Source organism: Ursus arctos, unplaced genomic scaffold (genome assembly GCF_023065955.2).
Source record: "Ursus arctos isolate Adak ecotype North America unplaced genomic scaffold, UrsArc2.0 scaffold_14, whole genome shotgun sequence".
NCBI lineage: Eukaryota > Metazoa > Chordata > Mammalia > Carnivora > Ursidae > Ursus > Ursus arctos.
In genome coordinates this window covers 63,506,842-63,531,233 of record NW_026622808.1, presented here as the reverse complement: position 1 = coordinate 63,531,233, position 24,392 = coordinate 63,506,842, and the positions used below count along the sequence as shown (strand labels likewise).

Below are 24,392 nucleotides of genomic sequence, written 5' to 3'. Positions count from 1 at the left end.
GGAACACAAGCAGGGGGAGTGGGAGAGAAAGAAGCAGGCTTCCAGTGGAGAAGCCTGATGTGGGGCTGGATCCCAGAATGCTGGGATCACGCCCTGAGCCGAAGGCAGACACTCAATGACTGAGCCACCCAGGCGCCCCTGTAGTTCTTTTTTTCTTAAGATATATCCCAATAAGAGTCCACATTTAATCTCTGTAGCTTCTTTTTTCTTTCTCTCTCTCTTCCCTCTTCCTTCCTTCCTTCCTTCCTTCCTTCCTTCCTTCCTTCCTTCCTTCCTTCTTTCCTTCCTTCCTTCCTTCCTTCCATCCTATCTTTCTTTTAGGCTCCACACCCAATATGGGGCTGGAACTCACGACCCTGAGATAAAGAGTTTGCATGCCCTACCGACTGAGCCAGCCAGGTGCCCCTAAATCTCTGTTTTAAAGTCATTTAAAACAGCTCTTCTCTGTTCATGTCGATGTCTCCAACTTGATATACACTTAAGTTCATTTGGTTAAGTTTATTTTCTCCATTTAGAGACTGAGAAGACTGGTGGGCATCCCAAATATTGGGAACTGTAGATGATTTGGTTTGGCCAGATCACCCACAGTCTCCCGGCACAGGAGTTCTCAGCCTTGACTTTGTATCAGAAATCAATCAGACATCTATAGGGCTTGTTAAAGAGCATTGGGCTACACCCTCACGTTTTCTGGTTCTACTGATGCTGCTGATCCAGGAACCCCACTTTGAAAACTGCTGCTATAGCAGAGCCATGAGGCAGATATCTGGCTCCATCAATATGTGACTGTGGACAAGTTATTTCCCCTGAGCCTGTTTCCTCACTGGTAAATAGGTATAATAATCTCTGCCTCATAGGGTTAGGAAGACAATATGCGGTAATATGTGTGAAGCATTTAGCAGGGTGCCCGAAACATAATTGGTGTCCAATGTGTGGTGCCTGCTGAAGCTGCCAACAGAGTACTAATCGTGATGCTAACAGTTTATACTTGTATCTAGAATGTACTTATGTACTTATTTGTCAGGCACTATTTGTAATGTTTCTGTAGGGTAACTCACTTGCTCCTCCTTAATTGATTCCATTTTGCATTCAAGGAAACCAAGGCATGGGAAGTATGAAGAAACGGTACACAGCTAAGGTAGTGGAACTCTGCATCCAAGGAGGCTGGGCCTGAGCCCACGCTCTCCCTGGGCAATTGTCTTGCCTCAGTGCCCACCCTGTGGTGTTAGGGCTAATTGAGCAGGGACCATAGCTCATTTATTCATCAAACATTCTCCAAGAGTCCTGTTCTATGATGAGTCTTGTGCTGAGGCTGAGATGCAGGGATCAATAAGACCTTCTCCTTCCTCTCGATGAGATTACACTGGAATAACTTTGTGCCCCATAGGTTCTAACTGCCTGATTGGTACGTGAAAACAATTTTCTCTGAAACATGGATGCTTATATTAAACTGAGGGGAGAGTTTGTTTAAATTGCAGATTCCCAGGCACGCCTGGGTGGCTCAGTTGGTTAAGTGTCTGACTCTTGATCTCAATTCAGGTCTTGATCTCAGGGTCATGAGTTCAAGCTCTGCATTGAAAAAAAAAAAACTGCAGATTCCTGGACCCCACCCTTGGTCAACCAAACAGAGCCCTGGGAGTGGGGCCCAAAAGCCTGCACTTTACCAGGCTCCAAGGGTGCCTCTGATGTACACTGCCATTAACCAGTGCCCAATAACATCCCCACTGGAGATTGCCTGGCTCGTTTAGAATTTAGTGGGCTGAAAATAGTGCTATTGTAGTAAACAGAACAAGTCAGTGTTATTGCATTTTCAGTGCACAGGACTACACCAAACATACCCAGAATCATCTAAATCTCAATTATTTTAACCCAAATAGGGATGTGCTTTCTCCTCTCAGGTGCTAGGAGTTCCATTCACTTTTTCTAGGCCATCATCTCTTTTGATTACTCTTCACTCAACTCACCTCTACAAATTCATTCTGTGTTCCTGCCTCACAACTCATCCTTCTGTTATTTTTCTCATCAAAAAAAACCCCCAAAAACAAACAAACAAAAAACCCACCAAACCTCAGAAAGTTGGGTAGGCCACCAACTGCCCCTGAAAAAGATATTTAGGGCAGTGATGGCCAAGCTTTGTAGAGGCAACTATTGATGGAAAACAAAGTTCATTACAACAATCAACAAAACAAGTGCCAAATGTATTTATATGCCAGGCTGGGAAGTACCAACCAGTGAAGATAGTCCCTGAGTGCTCCCAGAAGGGGTGAACTCAGGAAGCTTATGTGCTAGAAAGGGAGGGGAGTTGTAGTTATGCTCATGAAGGGTTGATGGTGCTCTCTGGATCTCATTGAATGAGTGGGATGGACTTTAGGATGTTGAATCCTAAGTCATGGGAGAGTGTCTTCCTACGTATAATTTATTTCCTATATGTTATTTAAAGATTCTATTCATTTATTTGAGAGAGAGAGAGCACAAGCAGGGGGGAGCGACAGAGGGAGAGGGAGAAACAGGTCCCCCTGAGCAGAGAGCCTAATGTGGGTCTTGATCCCAGGACCCTGAGACCATGACCTGAGCAGAAGGCAGACACTTAACCAACTGAGCCACCCAGGTGCCCTTCTTTCCTATATTAATAGTCATCTTTTCCTGGTTTAGAAACCTCAAGATCCATTCTCAAACATGTTCTCCCAGTTTCTGCTGGTATACATTAGCCAGGATCTATAGCTCTTTTGTGAATAACCCTTTTTCCTGCCAAAGCACAGGCAGTAGTTCCCTGTTTAGGCCAAGCTGAGATTTGACCCCTGTAGTTACTGGTTGAGAAGCAGTGATGAGAGAAACAGTGAGGGGCCGAATGGGAGGAGGACAAGGATCATCTTACAAGAGTTTGCCTCAGGTGAGTCCTTTTCATGGTCTCCAGGTAATGGAGGCTTCTCTCCAGGATAAACAGGGGTTGGGGGGTATACTGCTGGCTTAGAAGTTTCCAGTAAGTTTGAAATTCAAGATTCTCTAGTGTACTGTCTTAGTCTATTTGAGCTGCTGTAACAGAACTACCATAGACTGGATAGCTTATAAACAAAAGAAATGTATTTCTCACATTTCTGGAGGCTGGATCAAGGCACCAGAATATTCAGTATCTGGTGAGAATCTGCTCCCTGGCTCACAGGTGGCTGTCTTTTTGCGGTGTCCTCATATGGCAAAAGGGGCAAAGGAGCTCTCCGGGTGTCTTATAAGGGCACTAATCCCATTTGTAAGGGTTCTGCTCTCATGACCTATTTACCTCCCAAAGGCCCCACCTCCTAATACCAGCATATGGTAGGTTAGGATTTCAACATATAAATTCTGGAGGGACACAGAGAGATCATAGCATGAAATCTACCTAAATGTCTATATCTCAATGTCTATATCTCAATATCTACCCTTTTCCTATAAGGTTCCTGACTTTAGTGAAAGAGATTTTTCAGAGATAGGAATTTAGCTTCCATTTAACTCTTCCACTCTAACCAAATTGTGGGTCTGGTTTTCCGCACAGTCTGGCCTCTCACTATAGAAAATGAGGGTCTTTTTAAGTACTACCAAGAAGGCCCTCTGGCTTTTACACATATCAAAACGTACCTGGTTTGAGCTTGTTATTTTCTTTCTTCAGAGCTTCTATGGAAATGAATAATAGCCAAATAACATCTTGGTCCTTATTATTACAACTGCCTCCGTATCTTTCAAGTACTGAAGCTATTGCCTAGGCTAGTGCACTACCTTCCACTAGCTTCCATCTCAGTTCATTATAGACAAGAATACTCATGGTGCTACAGCATGACAAAGCATCCTTTCCCATCAACAATGGGGTGTTCGTTGCCATACAATTTACTAACACTATCCTGAAGATCTGTTTCCCGGGCCTATTCCAAGATCAACTGCTATAGTTTTCGTTCTCTCAGAGCAGCAGTCCACGAACCAATGGTTTGAGTGCAAGTAGTTGAATGAGGAAGTGATCCCTAAAAAGAACCTAGGAGGAGTGGAGAAGTGAAATAAAAGAAGAATGCCATTTCAGAATGCATTAATGAGCAAGTGGTCGCTGTGGAAAACAGGCTCAATTCTTCCAGGGACCTCTGGAAGACCATGACAGAATTGGATGAAGGATGCTTCCAGGGGCACTAACTCCCTGGCACTCAGCCTTCTGAACACACATGGGTGTACTTCTTTGTCCAGAGGAAGGCCCTCGGCTTTCAGTAGGAAGCTGTTGGCATGAATAGGAACAACGAGTACTTACGGGATATGGGCGGGGCGCTGACAGTAGCTGCTACGCCAACATTTCAAAACTCTTATTTTGCAATTCTGGTTCATCTGTGATGGAGTAGCTGGTGTTAGTCTTAGCTTCTCACCACTCGTAACTGTAAAAACTAGGCAATGTTAAGCAACTGCAGCACTGCACAGTAGCTAATGCAAGCAATGATTCTTGAGGAGAGAAGCCTATAACGTGAGCCCCACATTCACAATGGTTCTCTCCCTGAGGACGCTTTTCAAACTGTGAGGCATAGTATAGAATCCAAGCATACAATGGGCAGAGGAAACAAAGATTGGAGTTTGAGGCTATCAAGTGGCTGGGATTTGGGGGGCAGAGTATCAGGGAGAAGAAAGCCTTGGAGAAAGAGCCCCACGAAAATCTACCAACACTGGAAACAACAAACATCTTCTGAGAAATTAAGGAAGTCTCAAACTGAAGGAGAGAGATTTTATGTTTATGGATTGGAAGGTGTCCATTCCCCCTCCAAACTGTTTTCCACAGTGGTTGCACCAATTTACATTCCCACCAACAGTGTGTGAGAGTTCCCTTTTTTCCACATCTTCACCAACACTTGTTATTTCCTGTTGTTGTTGTTGTTGTTGTTGTTGTTGTTGTTGTTGTTTTTAACTTGCTGTTCTGACTGGTGTGGGGTGTTATCTCATTGTGGTTTTGATTTGCATTTCCCTGATTATTAGTGATACTGAACACCTTTTATGGACCAGTTGGCCATTATTGTATGTCTTCTTTGAAAAAAGAAGTCTATTCAGATTTTCTGCCCATCCCATTTTTTAATTGGTTTGCTTGGTCTTTTGTTCTCAAGTTGTGTGAATGCTTTATATATTATACATATTAACCCCTCATCAGAGATATGATTTGCAAATATTTCATCCCATTCCATAAATTGCCTTTTCACTTTGTTGATGGTTTCCTTTGCTGTGCAGAAGCTTTTTAGTTTGATATAGTCTCACTTGTTTACTTTTGCTTTTGTTGCCTTTGCTTTTTGCTTTTGGTGTCAAATCCAAAAAAAAAATCCTTGCCAAGACAGATGCCAAGGAGCTTACTGCCTCTGTTTTCTTCTAGGAGTTTTATGGTTTCAGTGACCTCATGATTTTAACTTGGTTTCTTCTGTAAAAGTCTTATTTCCAAATAAGGTCACATTCTGAGGTACTGTAGAGTTAGGGCTTCAACATATCTTTTGCACAATTCAACATTTCATAGGATGTTTAGACAGAAAAATTCTTCCTCACTATCCTCTGATCTGCACCAACTTCTTCCTTCTTCCCTTTGAAGTGGCTGCTTCCTCTTATATCCCAAGATGAGTGACAGGGGTGACATCCAGTTAGCACTTTCCTTTCTCCTTTGGGGCACTGAAGGGCAAGTTTCCTCTATCCTGTAACAGACATATTATAAAGAAGCAATCAAACAAAAATTTTAGTGACATAGAGAAAAAGGCAAATACTGAAAGGTATTTCATGCTTTTGTTCCCACTCCTTGTGGGGAGTTAGAGAAACTACTTTGTGGGAAAGAACGCTCCAGCCAGCAGTACTGTGCTCTTTGGCGACAGCTTGTCCAGTCTGTCTGCTGCACAATGAAGGAAGCAAATGACTAAGAAGTCCTGTCATCTGCTCTACAGATCGTCCAAGAGACTTTTGAAACCATGGCCCTTGTATTAGTCAGGGTCCCAGGAGAAAGTGGATAGAACATCAAATTTGGGTAAATTGAGAAAAGTCTAATAAAAGAACTACTTACAAAGGTGTGGGCATGGTGTGAAGAAAATACAAGGAACTAAGTAGTGCCTGAGACTAGTGACAAGAAACTGTTACCATTTCCCTAGCCAAGGGGATGAGCAAAACAGAGTTACTTAGAGAGGCCTTGGCAGGATCTCTATCAAGGGGCCCAACCAGCCCTGGGTGACCTCATGAAATTGAAATAGAGGAATAAATACCCCAACCTCATTCTCATTTATCCCTCAGCCATTGGCTGAACAGCACCAAAAGGTAGAGGGTTTAATGTGGTCTAACTTTAATGTGGTCTATGTAGGTCGATCTCTGAGGGCTATAGAGAGCAAGGGGAGTAAGGTGGAGAATGGGTCCAGAGAGTCGGATAGAAGACATTTATTCTATTATCTCTCTCCTGAAGACTACAATCCCCTCTGGTCTTTGTAACTTCATGCCTGACTCCCATTCCCCAAGCCATTCCCTATTCAGGCACCAGAAAAACACAGATCTAGTCAAATCAATTCCTCATTATTTTCTTAAAATCATTTTTAAGTTTTTATTTTATTTTATTTTATTTTATTTTTTTTTTTTAAAGATTTTTTTTTAAATTTATTTATTCGACAGAGATAGAGACAGCCAGCGAGAGAGGGAACACAAGCAGGGGGAGTGGGAGAGGAAGAAGCAGGCTCATAGCAGAGGAGCCTGATGTGGGGCTCGATCCCATAACGCCGGGATCACGCCCTGAGCCGAAGGCAGACGCTTAACCGCTGTGCCACCCAGGCGCCCCTAAGTTTTTATTTTAATTCCACTTAGTTAACACCATATTAGCTTCAGGTGTATAGTGAGTCAATATTTCTATATAACACCTGATGCTAATTATGATAAGTGCACTCCTTAATCCCTATCACCTGTTTAACCTGTCCATGTTTGTTCTCTATAATTAAGAGTCTGTTTCTTGGTGCGCCTGGGTGGCACAGCGGTTAAGCGTCTGCCTTTGGCTCAGGGCATGATCCCGGCGTTATGGGATCGAGCCCCACATCAGGCTCCTCTGCTATGAGCCTGCTTCTTCCTCTCCCACTCCCCCTGCTTGTGTTCCCTCTCTCGCTGGCTGTCTCTATCTCCGTCAAATAAATAAATAAAATCTTAAAAAAAAAAGAGTCTGTTTCTTAATTTGTCTTTCTTTTATTTTTCCCTTTGCTTGTTTCTTTTATTTCTTAAGTTCCACATATGAGTGAAATCATATTGTATTTGGTCTTCCTCTGACTTATTTCACTTAGCATTATACTCTCTAGCTCCATCCCTGTTATTGCAAATGACAATACTTCTTTCTTTTTATGGCTGAGTAATATTCCATTGTATATATATATACCACATTTTCTTTACCCATTCATCAACTGATGGACATTTGAATTACTTCTATATCTTGGCTATTGTAAATGATAAAATCATTTCCTCTTTAAAAACTTACTGGAGGGGCGCCTGGGTGGCTCAGTCAGTTAAGCATCTACCTTTGGCTCAAGTCATGATCTGCTCCTTCTACCCCCCACCCCCAGCTTGTGCTTGCTCTCTCTCTCTCTCAAATAAATAAATAAAGTATTTTATTTATTTATTTATTTGTAAATATTTTATTTATTTATTTATTTGAGAAAGAGAGTGAATGAGAGAGGGAGAAAAGGAGCAGAAGGAGGGGCAGAGGGAGCAGAGGGAGAAGCAAGCTCCCCATTGAGCAGGAAGCCTGATGACATGGGGCTCAATCCCGGGACTCCAAGATCATGACCTGAGCCTAAGGCAAATGCTTAACCGACTGAGCCTCCCAGGCGCCCCTAAATAAAATCTTTAAAAAAAATTTTTTTAATTAAAAAAATAAAAACTTACTGGATCCCCACTGTTTTTGGATAAAGACAAGACTCCTTTGCCTACCATCAAGGCTCTTCCCAGTGTAGCCCCTGCCTTTTGAGAGGCTGTGTGCTACAAGGGAGGCAGTCTCTATGTCCAGCACCAAAGCTGGATTAATATCATTCCAAGCTAGTCATGGTGTTTCTGTTCTCTCACTTATGATTCAGATTTGGGCAGATGACATATTCCTGGAGAAAGGAACATTATAGGAAGTCTGCTGGGAGCTTCTAAAGAGGTTTCCTTGTTGGTAGAAAGAGAGGCCATTTCTTCTTCGTGTGCAAGTTGTCATGCTTGGAACTGCAGCAACTATCTTACAACCATGAGGACAGCTGGCCTGAGGTCAACACTGCCAGACATGCTGCAGAGGGCAGAACAAAGACGTGAAGAGAACTTGGGTCCTTGACGATATTACACAGTTGCTGACTTAAATCTGGGAGCCATGGACTTCTCATCATCTTGTAATGAGATCTGATCAATTTTCCCTAGTGTTTAACCCAGTTCAGCAGAAAGTATCTTACTTTTTTTTTTAAGATTTATTTATTTATTCTAGAGAGAGAAAGCAGATGGGAGCATGTGAGAGGGGGAGGGGAAGAGGGAGAGCATTCCCCCAAGCAGACTCGCCACTGAGTGTGGAGCCTGACACAGGGCTTGATCCCACCACCCATGAGATCAAGACCCAAGCCCAAACCAAGAATCAGAGGCTCAACCAACTGAACAACCTAGGCACCCCTGAAAGTCTCTTACTTTGACCAATATGTTAAGCACTTGATTTTTTTGTGCTTTTGGATGGACTGTGCCCCCTACTAGAATGCCTTTATTGTTTTCTTGATTAACTCCTACTTATAAATCAGAACCCCAATCCACTGTCATCTTGTCTGTACCAAACTTTCTTCTTTCCTTGAGGGTTTAGTTACTGCCTGCCTTGGAATCCCTTACATTTGTCCTTGTGACAGGAGAAATTGACTACATCTAGTTTTATTTTTTCCCTTTTTCCTACCATAAGACACCAACCAAGTTTTTGTGTCCCGAAGTTTGGGGTTTATGTTGTCCTAAGGATAATGAACTGAGTTTTAAAAAACAGTTTTTATTAAAGGGGTTTTCTAACATATGAAAGTAGAGAGAATAGTATCATGACCCCAGTGGCTCTCTCACCCCATCTCAACAATGGTCAGTTTGCCAATCTTATATCCTCTATTACCACACTTTTATTTTCCTGGAGTATTTTAAAGGAAATCTTAGGTATGATATAATTTTATCCATTAAAACTTCAGCATACACTAGGGCGCCTAGGTGGCACCAGATTCTTGATTTTAGCTCAGGTCATCATCTCATGGGTTCTGAGATTGAGCCCCACATGGGGCTCCCCACTCAGCAGGGAGTCTGCTTGGAGATTCTCTCTGCCCCTCCCCCCAGTCGCTCGAACGCACGCTTTCTCTCTCTCTCTAGAATAAATAAATCTTTAAATAAATGAAAACTTCAGCATACACTTTGAACTAATAAATCAAGATTTTAAAAAAGAGTCAAGGGATGGCTGGGTGGCTCAGTTGGTTAAGTGTCTACCTTCCACTCAGGCCACGATCCCAGGGTCCTGGGATTGAATCCCGTGTCAGGCTCCTTGCTCAGTGGGGACCCTGCTTCTCCCTCTACCTGCCACTCCCCCTGCCTGTGCTCTCTCTCTCTGACAAACAAATAAATAAAATCTTTAATTAGAAAAAATAAAAAATAAATTTAAAAAGTCAAGAAACGTGACCATTTTTTTGTTTTTAGAAGCTAAAGCCCAATTATTTAGAAGTTAATAAGCCCAATGTTTTTTATTTAATAAATATTTTTATTTATATTTTTATTTTTATTTAATATTAAATTTATATTTATATTTATAAATTTATATTTAATAAATATATACATTTATATTTAATAAATACATACTGTGTGCCAGGTCCAGTCTCAGCTCTGCTGTTACTGGTGATAAAAGTCCCCATCTTCACAAAGAAACACACAACAAACAAATTAGTTTCAGAGAGTGACAAAACGAGGAAATAAGACAAGGTCATGTGACAGTGACTAGGGCAGGGAGGGCGCTATCTTATTTTGGGTGTCCAGAACAGTAACATAGCCCAAGATTAAGAATGGGGCTCTGGAGCCTGGGTTCAAATCCCAGCACCACTTCTTTTCAGCTGTGTGACCTTGAGCAAGTCACTTGATCTCTCTGAGGTCATAAAGGTTGTTAGAAGAATTAAATGGATTAACAGAGAGCACTTGGTATAGTGCTGGGTAGGCAGTAATTGCTCAGTAGATGTGGGAAGAAAAAGCAAAGCCCTTTGAAGGACGCATCTATCTATGTATCATCTATCTATCATCTATCTATCATCTATCTATCTATCTATCTATCTATCTATCTATCTATCATCTATTTATCTCCACACCCAACGTGGGGCTTGAACTCAGAACCCTGAGATCAAGAATCGCATGCTCCACTGACTAAGCCAGCCAGGAACCCATGAAGGAGGAAACTTTCAAACTGAGACCTAAATAATGAGAAAGAACAAGCTGCATGAAGATCTGTGAAGAGCCTTTTGGGTGGGGAAAGAGCAAGAGAAAAGATACTGAGGCAAGAGTGAACTTGGTGTGTTTGAGAAGGAGAAGGGATGCTTTCAGGAGCTGGAGAGGCAAAACTGGGAGTGAAAAGGGCAAATTAGTGGTGGGAAAAGTGGGCAAGGGTCAGGCTGTGAAGGGGCAGGCTTGCAGATTTCCGTTGGGAAATCAGACTTTCTTTAAAGGACAACAAGGAGCTGCTGGAGAGGTTCCAGCTGGGGAGTGACATGGACTATAACTGTTTGGAACAATTAAATTACTGTCTGGCTTCCATGTGGAGAATGGATTTGGAATGAGGACAAAAGCAGAGAGACCACCTAGAAGCTTTACCCAGAACATGTGCAGAACCTGGGACAAGAGTACCAGTGGAGGCCCCTGTACCATGTGTTTAAGTATTTAACAGTTATATTAGACAGAGAGACTGTTTAATAAAACATGTTCTATCCTACCTTGACACTATACCTTCACAATGTCAAAATTGAAAAATGTGTGTAAAGCCACAATTTATACAACTGAAAGTCAACACAATACTCAAGATGACTGGGCTTAATTATTGTGAATTGTATAAGTGTGTTGTTCATAGACTTGTGATGTTTTGAAGAATAATAAAATGATAACATCATTTATAAATAATTTTTTATTTTTTCTAGTAAATTTCTTTTTCTTGCTGTCCTTTCAGAAATATCACTAATTATTTTAAGTTAGGTTTTTCACATAATGTATCCTATTGATAGTAACCCTATCATAGGGTTAAAGATTTATTCAAAATATATGAAATTTGATTATATTTTCATCCAAAATATAACTTAAGCAAATGTAAAATATTATAATTTAAATTTTTTAATTGTTCATGTTTTCTCAAAAATTATTTTTCTCCTAAAAGATGCGAAATTGTTAAAAGGCAAAATATAATTATACTAAGTGAATGTTAAATTTTATTTTATTTATTTTTTAAGATGTTATTTATTTATTTGAGAGAGAGAGAGAGAGACAGAGCACAATCAGGGGGAGGGGCAGAGGAAGAAACAAACTCCCCACCAAGGAGGGAGCCCAATGCGTAACTCCATCCCAGGACCCCAGGATCATAACCTGAACTAAAGGCAGATGCTTACCCAACTGAGTCACTGAGGCGTCTCTGAATGTTAAATTTTAAAATCAAAATTATTTAGAGACATCTGGAATTAGGTTTTTTTTCTTTAAGATTTTATTTTTCTATTTGAGAGGGAGAGAGTGAGCGAGCAGCGGGAGGAGCAGAAGGAGAGGGACAACTAGACTCTGCATCTGATACAGGACTCAATCCCAAAACGCGGGGCTAGAACTCACTCTGAGATCACGATCTGAGCTGAGATCAAGAATCAGACACTTAACCGACTGAGCCACCCAAGTGCCCCTGAAATCAGTTTTTTAAACTATAATTAAATATTGGGGCACCTGAGTGGCTCAGTGGAGTCTGCTTCTCTCCGTCTGCCCCTCCGCCTGCTTGTGCATGCTTTCCCCTCAAATAAATAAATAAATAAATAAAATCTTTTAAAAATGAATTAAATATCATTAAATATATTTTTTAATATTTTATTTATTTATTTGACAGAGAGAGGCAGAGCACAAGCAGGGGGAGTGGCAGGCAGAGGGAGAGGGAGAAGCAGGCTCTCCGTTAAGCAGGGAGCCAGATGTGGGGCTTGATCCCAGGACCCTGGAATCATGACCTGAGCCGAAGGCAGACGCTTAACTGACTGAGCCACCCAGGCACCCCAAATATCACTAAATATTTTAATAAAAGTAAAATCATTTGCAACTCTGGTTGTAACACCAGTGTCCATCACATTGCCAATGTAAAGAATTGGCATCAAATATCACTTGTTACATCTAGACAAATATGCATGTAAAGTTAAGAGTAATAAAATTGTCAATACTGCAAATTATTTCTCAGATACTATGTGCAACTCTTGTGAATATAGAAGTAATTTGTGAACACTTCTGGAACCATAGAATGGAACACAGAAAGCAGCAAGATACTGTAGACTTGGCAGTACAATGCTTTGTTGTGCAAGAATCCACTGCGTTCATGCTATCTCAAGGGAAGTATTTAACAAACTAATTGATTGGTTTCTTCTCTTATCTGAGTCCACCATTCAAATACTCCCCACAATTGGAAACACTGTCTGTCTTGAATGTAAGCACAAGGTACTGAAAACCATTTGGATGTGGTTGTCTTTTCTTTAGAGATGCAGACGAACTTGCCCTGAGTCACGAGAGTGGATGTGCGGGATTATAGGCTGAACAGTTCCGGGACTGAGCGCCAGGTCAGCATAACAGAAGTGTCTATGTGTTTTCCCAAAATTTCGTGTGTGTGTGTGTGTGTGTGTGTGTGTGACATATGGAGCCCTCTACAGCCTGAACTAAGAGCGGGTCCCTCTTTCCCGGCGTTAAGGAAATACTGCTATCTAGGAGGCTTTTGTGGTCACATTGGTGAGGACTGGGAGGGGGGAAGCCTGAAGTCTAGCACAAGGGAACAGTGACTGGGCCACAACTTCAGACCTGGGGTGCAGGAGAGCATAAGGAGCAGCATTGACTGCTCCTGAAAAACCCTCAAAGACCAGCAGGTGCCACTGAGGCAGGTTCACTTGCTGGCTCTCACCTTACTATTGGGAATTTTGTGACCCTGAGCACAAACAGTTCAACTTAATGTGGGGACAACTGAATGCTAGTGTTTTCAATGATTTGTTCATCTATCAACTAATTAAATAAGCTTGTACAAAGCACTACTATGTGCCAGGTATTGTATAGGTCCTGGAAGTCAGTGGTGAGCAAGTTTGGGGAGATCCTTGGGCTTTGCTGTTCACAGTCTTGCAGGGAAGGTAAATGGTAAATAGTAAATACAGAGGATGGGGTGCCAGTGAAGAGCAGTTTAGGTGCTGTGGGAAAGTTTGGCCCTTCTGGAATCTCAGCTACAGAAAATCTGGAGCAGGAGGCTGAGTTCCTCAATGGACATCTCTCACAGGACAGGTGCTTGAATCCGGGACGGAATGAACTCTCCAGCCAGATTAATTTACACCCTCAATTTAATATTGCTAAATGGTATCCCCAGAGATAGTCTGGCAGAATTTCACTTTGGTTGCTAATCAAGGGCCTGTTGGGTGGATTACTTAATAACACACCCCACTCTGACCATTTCTGACTTCAAGATGGATGTCTTAAGCCCAGTCGAAGTACAGGAAATTACTTTCCTGCTCTTCAGGTCTGATCCTTCACAAATAACTGGGGTGGGGAGACAGGAGTTAGAATGGCCCAAAGAAAAGTACATGGACTTTAGAGCCAGGCAGACCTGGCTGTGCTGGCTTTCCAGGCTGTGTGACTTTGAGCAAGGCACCTCCATTCTCTAGGCCTCAGTTTCCTTATCTGTAAAACAGGGATATTGGCATCTATCTCACTGAGTTGTTGAAGGGATTAAAGGCAATAATGTATTGTAAAGCCCCAACATTTTGTTTTTTCCTTACTGCACAAAATAACTCAAATAAGTTGGGCTTTCTAAATATATTTGGTTTCTTGCTAGAGATGATAGCTGGGAGATTGATTAAAATGGCTTGGCTTCTTGGGACAGATTTTAAAAAAATAAATTAGTCCTATTTTATCATAAAAGTAATACTGAATTCAGCCAATATGGTAGACTAAGTGACAAAATCTCTCTTCTCCAAGTGCACACTCCCAGAAATGTTTGGAAATGATGCTTAGCAAAAAGCCTTTGCCTCCTCCTACCTCTTCTTTCTTCTTGGAAGAGCTCACCTCCCAGGATAGAGATTAGAAAATGCCCAGATTCACTTTTCCTGCCTCGCTCATGGATAGGATATAGGCAGGTCACCCAGTCCTGGCCAACGTGACCAGAGGGAAGAATGCAAAGGGACTCTGGGAAAGGTTCCCCACCCTAACAGCAAGGGATGCATGGAAAGAAACACGCTTTTCTTCTCTAGGCAGCACCATGTCGCCTTCAGCCAGTTTATGACAATGATGAAGAATATTACAGATGGATTGCAGAGGGGAAAGATGGAAATTCTTGGGTCCTTGATGTCATTGTAGAGTCACAAAGTTAACCTAAGAATCCTTAATCTCTGCTGTACGTGCAAAGATGCAAAGAGGGTCAGAATCCATTCCATCTCATTAGGATTAGCATCCCAAGCAAAGAAATGATTTTAAAAGTTGGTCTAGAATTGATGATATCTACAGGCCCTACTAGACAATGTGTGACATATCTCTGTAGAATATTCTATAATCCACTGTCTCCATAGTTAGGCTTTTCCAAATGTCACATAATTGTTATCAAACAGCATGTAGCCTTTTTAGATTGGCTTCTTTGCCTACGAGTAACATCCATTTAAGGTTCCTCCATGTCTTTTCACGGCTTGCTAGCTCATTTCTTTTTTAGCACTGAATAGTATTCCATTGTCTGGATTTACCAGTTTATATATCCATTCCCCTACAGAAGGACATTTTTGGTTGCTTCCAAGTTTTGGCAATTATGAATAAAACTGCTATAAACATCCACGTGCAGGTTTTTGTGTGGACATATGTTTTCAACTCCTTTGGGTAAATACCAAAGTATGTGATTGCTGGATCGTATGGTAAGAATATGTTTATGTTTATGTGAATTGGCCAAACTGTCTTCCAAAGTAACAGAACAACTTGCATTCCCACCAGCAATTAATGAGAGTTCCTGCTTTTCTACAACCTCACCAAAATCTCAATAAAGATGCGTCTACATCTACACTGAATCTACAGATGACTTTGGGTAGCATGGACATTTTCATAATATTAACTCTTCTAATCCGCGAACATGCAATAGATTTCCATTTATTTGTGTCTTTTTCAATTTCTTATATCAATGTCTTATAGTTTTTGGTGTATATATCTTTCACTTTCTTGGTTAAATTTATTTTTAAGTATTTTATTGTTTTTGATGCTAAGTGGAATTGTTTCTTTTTCAGATAGTTCATTGTTAGTGCGTACAAATGTGACTGAATTTTATAAGTTGATTTTGTATCCTGAAACTTTACTGAATTTATTTATTAGTTCTAAGGGTTTTTGGAGCTTTTTTTAAAAAAGGAAACTCTATCCCCAATGTGGGGCTCAAACTCATGGCCCTGAGATCAAGAGTCACATGTTCTACAGACTGAGCCGGCCAGGTGCCCCAGTTTTGGGAGTCCTTAGGAAGATCACGCCATCAGCAAACAGATAATTTTACTACTTTCTTTCTCATTTGGATGTCTTTTATTTACTTTTTCTAACTGCTCTGACTAGGACTTTCAGTACTATGGTGAATAGGAGTTGTGAGTGTGGATACACTTGTTCTTGATCTTAGAGGAAAAGCTTTCAGCCTTTATACCACTGAGTATGATGTTAGCTGTTGGTTTGTCATATATGGCCTTTATTAAGTTAAGGTATGTTCTTTCCATACCCAGTTTGCTAAGAGATTTTATCACGAAAGGATGTTGACATTTGTCAAATGCTTTTTCTGCATCTATTGAGATGATCATATGGTTTTTATCTTTCATTCTATTAATGTAGTGTGCTATATTTATTAATTTGCATATGTTGAGTCATCTTTTCATCCCAAGGATAAATCCCACTTGATGATGGTGCAGGATCTATTTACTGTGTTGTGGAATTCAGTTTGCTGATTTTTGCATCTATGTTCACCAGGGATATTAGCCTGTAGTTTTCTTTTCTGGTATTATCCTTATCTGGCTTTGATATCAGGGTAATGCTTATTATAAAATAAGTTTGGTAGTATTCCCTCCACTTCAGCTTCTTAGATGAGTTTAAGAATGATTGATATTAATTCTTCTTTAAATAAGAATTTAACCATGCAGTCATCTGGTCATGGGCTTTTTTTCTGTTGGGATGTTTTTGATTACTGATTCAATAACCTTACTTGCTATTGGTCTTTTCAGATTTTCTCTTTCTTCATGATTCAGTCTTTTTTTTTTTTTTAAGATTTAATTATTTATTTATTTGACAGGAGAAAGTGAGAGAGCAAAAGCAGGGGGAGCAGCAGAGGGAAAGGGAGAAGCAGACCCCCCTGCTGTGCAGGGAGCTCAATGCGGTGCTCGATCCCAGGATTCTGGGATCTGACCCGAGCTGAAGGCAGACGCTTAACCAATTGAGCCACCCAGGTGCCCCCATGACTCGGTCTTGGCAGATTGTATGTTTCTATGAATTTATCCATTTTTTTAGAATGTCCAATTTGTTGACATGTAATTTCATAGTAGTGTCTTATGATCCTTTGTATTTCTGTGATATTAGTTGTAATTCTGCTCTTTCATTTCTAATTTTATTTATTGGAGTCCTCTCTTTTTTTCTTCGTAAGTCTAGCTAAAGGTTTTTAAAACACATATATCTTCTCAAAAAATCAACTTTTGGTTTGTTGATTTCTTCTGGTGCTTTTCTATTCTCTGCTTCATTTATTTCTGTTCTGATTTTTGTTATTTCCTTTCTTCTGCTAATTTTGGGCTTAGTTTGTTCTTGTTTTTCTAGTTCCTTGAGGCATAAAGTTAGGTTGTTTATTTGAGATCTGTATTTATTTTTAATGTAGATATTTATCAATATAATCTTCCTCTTATGATTGCTTTTGCTGCATCCCTTAAGTTTTGGTATGTTGTATTTCCATTTTCATTTGTTTAAGAGACTCGTTTATTTCCCTTTTGATTTTATCTTTGACCCATTGGTTGTTGAAATCCCAGCAAATCAACAGAAAAAGCTACTAGAACAAATAAACAACTTAGCAAAGTCATTAGATACCTGGTCAACATATAAAAATCAATTGTATTTCCACAGAGTAGCAATGAACAATCAGAAATCGAAGTGTAAGAAACAATACCATATACAATTACACCAAAAAAAAAACAAAACCAAAAACCCATGACATGGGTGTAAGTCTAACAAATGCTGTATAAAATTCGTATGCTAAAAACTACAAAACACTGATGAAAGAAATAAAAGAAGCCTGAGGCAAATGGCAAGATATACCTTGTTTCCAGATTAGAAGACTCAATATCATTAAGAGGTTAATTCTTCCTAGAGATTTATAGATTCAATCCAATCCATTTCAAAATTCCAGCAGGAATTTTGGTAGACATTAGCAAGTCGATTCTTTTTTTTTTTTTTTTTACATTTTTACATTTTTTTAAAATTTAAAATCAATTAACTAACATATAGTATATTATTGGTTTCAGAGGTAGAGGTCAGTGATTCATCAGTCTTATATAATACCCAGTGCTCATTACATCACATGCCCTCTTAACGTCTCTTACCCAGTTACCCCATCCCCCCCACCTCCCTCCCCTCCAGCAACCCTCAGTTTGTTTCCTATGATTAAGAGTCTCATGGTTTGTCTCCCCCTCTGGTTTCACCTTGTTTTATTTTTTCCTCTCTTCCTCTATGTTCCTCTGGTTTGTTTCTTAAATTCCACATATTAGTGAGATCATATGATAATTGTCTTTCTCTGGTTCCATCCATGTTTTTGCAAATGGCAAGATTTCATTTCTTTGATGGCTATGTAATATTCCATTGTATATATATACCACCTCTTTATCCATTCATCTCTCAATGGACATCTGAGATCTTCCCATAGTTTAGCTATTGTGGACATTGCTGCTATAGCATTGGGGTGCAGGTGCCCCTTCAGATTATTAATTATATTTGTATCTTTGGGGTAAATACCCAGTAGTACAATTGCTGGGTTGTAGGGTGGCTCTATTTTCAACTTTTTGAGGAACCTCCCTACTGTTTTCCAGAGTAGTTGCACCAGCTTGCATTCCCACCAACAGTGTAAGAGGGTTCCCCTTTCTCTGCATCTTTACCCACATGTGTTGTTTCCTGACTTATTAATTTAAGCCATTCTGACCAGTGTGAGGTGGTATCTCATCATGGTTTTGATTTGTATTTCCCTGATGCCAAGTGATGTGGAACATTTTTTCATGTGTCCGTTAGCCATTTGGATGTCTTCTTTGGAAAAATATCTGTTCGTGTCTTCTGCCCATTTCTTGATTGGATTATTTGTTCTTTGGGTGTTGAGTTTGATAAGTTCTTTATCGATTTTGGATACTACCAGTATCCAGTTTTGGTTTTCTTTTTCAACGTTCCTTTGGCTATTTGGGGTCTTTTCTGGTTCCACACAAATGTTAGGATTATTTGTTCCAGCTCTGTAAAAAAAGTTGATGGTATTTTGATAGGGACTGCATTGAATGTGTAGATTGCTCTAGGTAGCATAGACATTTTAACAATATTTTTTCTTCCAATCCATGAGTATGGGATGTTTTTCCATTTCTTTGTGTCTTCCTCGATTTCTGTCATGAGTGTTCTGTAGTTTTCTGAGTGCAGATCCTTTGCCTCTTGGTTAGGGTTATTCTTAGGTATCTTATGGTTTGGGGAGCAGTTGTAAATGGGATTGACTCCTTAATTTCTCTTTCTTCTGTCTCATCGTTAGTGTATAGAAATGCAACTGATTTCTGTGCATTGGTTTTATATCCTGCCACTTTGCTGAATTCCTGTATGAGTTCTAGCAATGTTGGGATGGAGTCTTTTGGGTTTTCCACATAGAGTATCCTGTCATCTGTGAAGAGTGAGAGTTTGACTTCTTCTTTGTCAATTCAGATGCCTTTTATTTCTTTTTGTTGTCTGATTTCTGAGGCTAGGACTTCTAGTACTACTTTGAACAGCAGTGGTGATAGTGGACATCACTGCCGTGTTCCTGACCTTAGGGGAAATGCTCTCAGTTTTTCCCCATTGAGAATAATATTCGCTATGGGCTTTTTGTAGATGGCTTTTATGATATTGAGGTATGTTCCCTCTACCCCTACACTGTGAAGAGTTGTTTTCTTTTTTAAGATTTTATTTATTTATTTGACAGAGAGAGACAGCCAGAGAGAGAGGGAACACAAGCAGGGGGAGTGGGAGAGGAAGAAGTAGTCTCCCAGAGGAGAAGCCTGATGTGGGGCTCGATCCCAGAACGCTGGGATCACGCCCTGAGCCGAAGGCAGATGCTTAACGACTGTGCCACCCAGGCGCTCCTGTAATTCTCCTCTCTGGTGAGGTCTTTGTCTGGTTTTGGGATCAATGCTGACCTCACAGAAAGAGTTTGAAAGTTTTCCTTCCATTTCTATTTTTTGAAACAGCTTCAGAAGAATAGGTATTGATTCTTCTTTAAATATTTGGGTGAATTCCCCTGGGAAGCCATCCGGCCCTGGGCTCTTGTTTGTTGGGAGGTTTTTGATTAACACTTCAATTTCCTTGCTGGTCATGGGTCTGTTCAGGTTTTCTATTTCTTCCTGTTTCAGTTTTGATAGTTTATATGTTTCTAGAAATGCATCCATTTCTTCCAGATTGCCTAATTTTTTGGCATGTGGATGCTCATAATATGTTCTTATAATTGTTTGTATTTCTTTGGTGTTGGTTGTGATCTCTCCGCTTTAATTCATGATTTTATTTATTTTGGTCCTTTCTCTTTTCTTTTTGATAAGTCTGGCCAGGGTTTATCAATCTTATTAATTCTTTCAAAGAACCAGCTCCTAGTTTCATTATCTGTTCTACTGGTTTTTTGTTTTGTTTTTGTTTGGTTTGGTTTCTATTTCACTGATTTCTGCTCTAATCTATTATTTCTCTTCTCCTTCTGGGTTTAGGCTTTATTTGCTGTTCTTTCTCCAGATCCTTTAGGTGCAAGGTTAGGTTGTGTATTTAAGACCTTCCTCATTTCTTGAGTAAGGCTTGTATTGCTATATACTCACCTCTTAGGACTGCCTTTGCTGTATCCCAAAGATCTTGTACAGTTGTGTTTTCATTTTCATTTTCATTTGTTTCCATGAATTTTTTAAATTCTTCTTTAATTTCCTGACTCAGGTTGACTCATGCATTCTTTAGTAGGATGCTTTTTAGCCTCCATGTATTTGAGTTCTTTCCAATTTCCTCTTGTGATTGAGTTCCAGTCTCAAAGCATTGTGGTCCAAAAATATGCAGGAAATGATCCCAGTCTTTTGGTACTGGTTGAGACCTGATTTGCGACCCAGTATGTGATCTCTTCTGGAGAATGTTCCATGTGCATTCGAGAAGAATGTGTATTCTGTTGCTTTAGGTTGGAGTGTTCTGAATATATCTGTGAAGTCCATCTGGTCCAGTGTGTCATTCAAACCCCTTGTTTCCTTGTTGATCTTCTGCTTAGATGATCTGTCCATTGTAGTGAGTGGGGTGTTAAAGTCCCCTAGTATTATCGTATTATTATCAATGTGTTTGTTTAATTTTATTATTAATTGGCTTATATAATTGGCTGCTCCCATGTTAGGAGCATAAATATTTACAATCATTAGATCTTCTTGTTGGATAGACCCTTTAATGATTATTAGTTTCCTTCCTCATCTCTTATTACAGTCTTTGGTTTAAGATCTAATTTCTCTGATATAAGGATTTCCACCCCAGCTTTCTTTTGATGTCCATTAGCATGATAAATCGTTTTCCATTCCCTCACTTTAAATCTGGAGGTGCCTTTGGGTCTAAAATGAGTCTTTTACAGACAGCATATCGATGAGTCTTGCTTTTTTATCCAATCTGATACCCGTGTCTTTTGATTGGGGCATCTAACCCATTTAACATTCAGAGTAGCTATTGAACGATATGAATTTAGTGCCATTATATTCCCGCAAAATGACTGTTTCTGTATATTGTCTCTGTTCCTTTATGGTCTATGTTACTTTTGGGCTCTCTCTTTGCTTAAAGGATCCCTTTTAATATTTCTTGTAGGGCTGGTTTGGTGATCACAAATTTTTTTAGTTTCTGTTTGTCCTGGAATGTATCATGCCAGTCCTTTCTGGCCTGCCAGGTCTCTGTGGATACGTCTGCTGCTAGCCTAATGTCTCTACCCTTATAGTTTATGGACCTCTTATCCCCGAGCTGCTTTCAGATTTTCTCTTTGTCTCTGAGATTTGCAAGTTTCACTATTATATATCTGGGTGTTAGCCTATTTTTACTGATTTTGAGGGGGGTTCTCTGTGTCTCCTGGACTTGGATGCCTGTTTCTTTCCCCAGATTAGGGAAGTTCTCCACTATAATTTGCTCCAATATACCTTCTGTCCCCCTCTCTCTTTCCTCTTCCTCTGGGATCCCAATTATTCTAATGTTGTTTCACTTTACGGTATCACTTATCTCTCAAATTCTCCCTTCACGATCCAGTAGTTGTTCATCTCTCTTTTTCTCAGCATCTTTATTCTCCATCATTTTATCTTCTATATCACCAATTCTCTCTTCTGCCTCATTTATCCTAGCAGTTAGAGCCTCCTTTTTTTTTTTTTTTAAGATTTTATTTATTTATTCGAGAGAATGTGAATGAGAGGGAGAGCACAACCGGGGGGATGGGCAAAGGGAGAAGGAGAAGCAGACTCCCTGCTGAGCAGGGAGCCCAATGTGGGGCTTGACCCTAAGGCCCTGGCATCATGATCTGAGATGGAGGCAGACACTTAACTGACTGAACCACCCAGGCACCCCTAGAGCCTCCATTTTTTATTGCATCTCATTAATAGCCTTTTTAAATTTCTACTTGGTTAGATTTTAGTTCTTTTATTTCTCCAGAAAGGGATTCTCTGGTGTCTTCTGTGTTTTTTTCAAGCCCAGCTAGTATCTTCATAATCATTATTCTGAACTCTAATTCTGACATCTTACTTACGTCCATACTGATTAGGTCCCTAGCAGTCAGTACTGCCTCTTGTTCTCTTTTTGGAGGTGAGTTTTTCCGTCTTGTCATTCTGTCCAGAGAAGAATAGATGAACAAGAGAACAAATATTAAAATGGCAACAATGACCCCAGAGAAATAGACACTAAACAAATCAGAAGAGAACTGTAACCAAAAAAAAAAAAAAAAATTAATAAAAATAATTTTAAAAAAAGAGATAATATAATACGACAGGTGAACAGAATAGAGCAATACACTGGATCCTGTGTGTGTTTTGGTCTGTTTGTTAGAAAACTAGATCCCAAAATTGTAAAGAAAGGAAAAGTTATATATGTACAAAAATAAAATTAAATACAATGAAAGGACAGAATATAACTGTAAAAATGAAAATTAAAAGACAAGAAGAAACAAAATAGGAAAAAAAAAAAAAAGGAAGGGATATGAACAGACAGGTGAACAGACCAGAGCAATACACTACCCTGAGTGTATTTTGGCCGGTTTGTTAGAAGAAACTACATATCAAAACTGTAAAGAAAGAAAAATTTATATATATACAAAAATAAAATTAAATACATTGAAAGGATAGAATGTAACTGTAAAGATGAAAATTAAAGACTTTAACAAAACAAAAAAACAAAATGGAATAAGAAAAAAAAGAGAGAATATGATCAGACAGGTGAAGAGAACAGAGCCATACACTAGATTTTGGTGTATTTTAGTCTGTTAGAAGAAAGTGCATGCCAAAATTGTAAAGAAAGAAAACATATATATATATATACAAAAATGAAATTAAATACAATGAAGGAATAGAATATAACTGTAAAAATAAAAATAAAAAGACTTTAAAAAAGAGTTGATAAAGGAAATTGGTTGAAAAAGGAAAGAGAAAAAAATAAAAATAAATTACAACTGAAAGACTAAAGAATCATGGAGAAAAAGCCACGAATTCTATCTTCCATATGGAGTTTTGCCGTTCTCATTCATTGGTAAACTTGGTCTTGGCTGGATGTTCTTGTGGATCTTCTGGGGGAGGGGCCTGTTGCGTTGATTCTCAAGTGTCTTTGCCCCAGGCGGAATTGTACCGCCTCTGCCAGGGGGCCAGGCTAAGTAATCTGCTTTGGTTTACTCTATATGGCTTTTGTTCCCTGAAGGCATTCTGCGCAAGCTTTAGAGGATGAGAATGAAAACAGTGGCCTCTCAATCTCCATCAGGAGCCAAAAGCTTGGGGCCCCACTCTTCAGTGCCCCTCAGAGAAAAGCAGTTCATCGGTCCTGTCTCCCTCCTCTCTGTCCACACTCTGTGCTCACCCGGCCTGTGACTGAGCGTTTTGTTTTGTTAATAAAAAAGGAGAGGATCTTCCTTTCTTTTTTAAAGATTTGATTTATTCATTGGAGAAACAGACAGAGAGAGAACGAGTGGTTGGGGAGGCAGAGGGAGAAGCAGGATCCCCACTGAGCAGGGAGCCCAACACAGATCTCGATCCCAGGACCCTGGAATCATGATCTGAGCTGAAGGCAGACGCTTAACCAACCGAGTGAGCCATGCAGGTGCCCCTTGACCGAGCATTTCTATCTCAGGCACGCCACCCTGTTGCGAATCTCCTTGCAGCAGGTTCCTGCAGGACGCACCCGTGCCCCTCCTCCCAGGGGAGAAGGAGGGGTCTCGCTGGTTCTGCTGCTTACTGATTGTGGCAGTTTTCATGGTTTATGGCAACCCCGAGCTGAGAGTCCACTCCTGGGCTCACTTTTTGTAGCTGGCTTCCCTGCTCCATCTGCCACACTCAGGCACACCCGGTCTCCCTGTGACCCTGGGGAACCTGGGACCACACTGACCCAGCTAGGGTACTGTCCCCCCCCCCCCCCCTTTAGCCACCTGAGTGCCTTTCAGGCAGGATGTCCCTCACCGGAGCAGACTTCTAAGAGTTCTGATTTTGCACTCCACTGCTATATCACTCGCTGTAGCCGGGTTTCGGAGCCCCCCCCTCCCACCGCCGTCTATCTTCCCATATAGTGCCTCAGATTCACTTCGCCACACTTCTTACCTTGTAGAAAGTGGTTGCTTTTCTGTTTGTAGGTAGCAGGTATTCTTTTCTTAGATCTCAGGTTGTGTTTGCAGGTGGTTCAGAATGCTTTGGTAGCTCTCTAGCTGAATTCCTGGGACCAGACCAAATTAAGGTCTCCTACTCCTCCGCCATCTTGGACTCCTCCCC

At 40.3% G+C, this 24,392-nt stretch overlaps 1 long non-coding RNA gene across 1 annotated transcript; it reads right to left on the bottom strand.

The window, feature by feature from the left end:
• Positions 1-278: 278 nt before the first annotated feature.
• LOC130543674 (uncharacterized) lies at positions 279-24,392 on the bottom strand. The gene is made up of 4 exons (XR_008959173.1): positions 24,225-24,392; positions 22,178-22,256; positions 9,814-9,866; positions 279-5,663 (listed from the first exon to the last, which is right to left on the bottom strand). It is a non-coding gene; the product is annotated as an uncharacterized LOC130543674 (long non-coding RNA).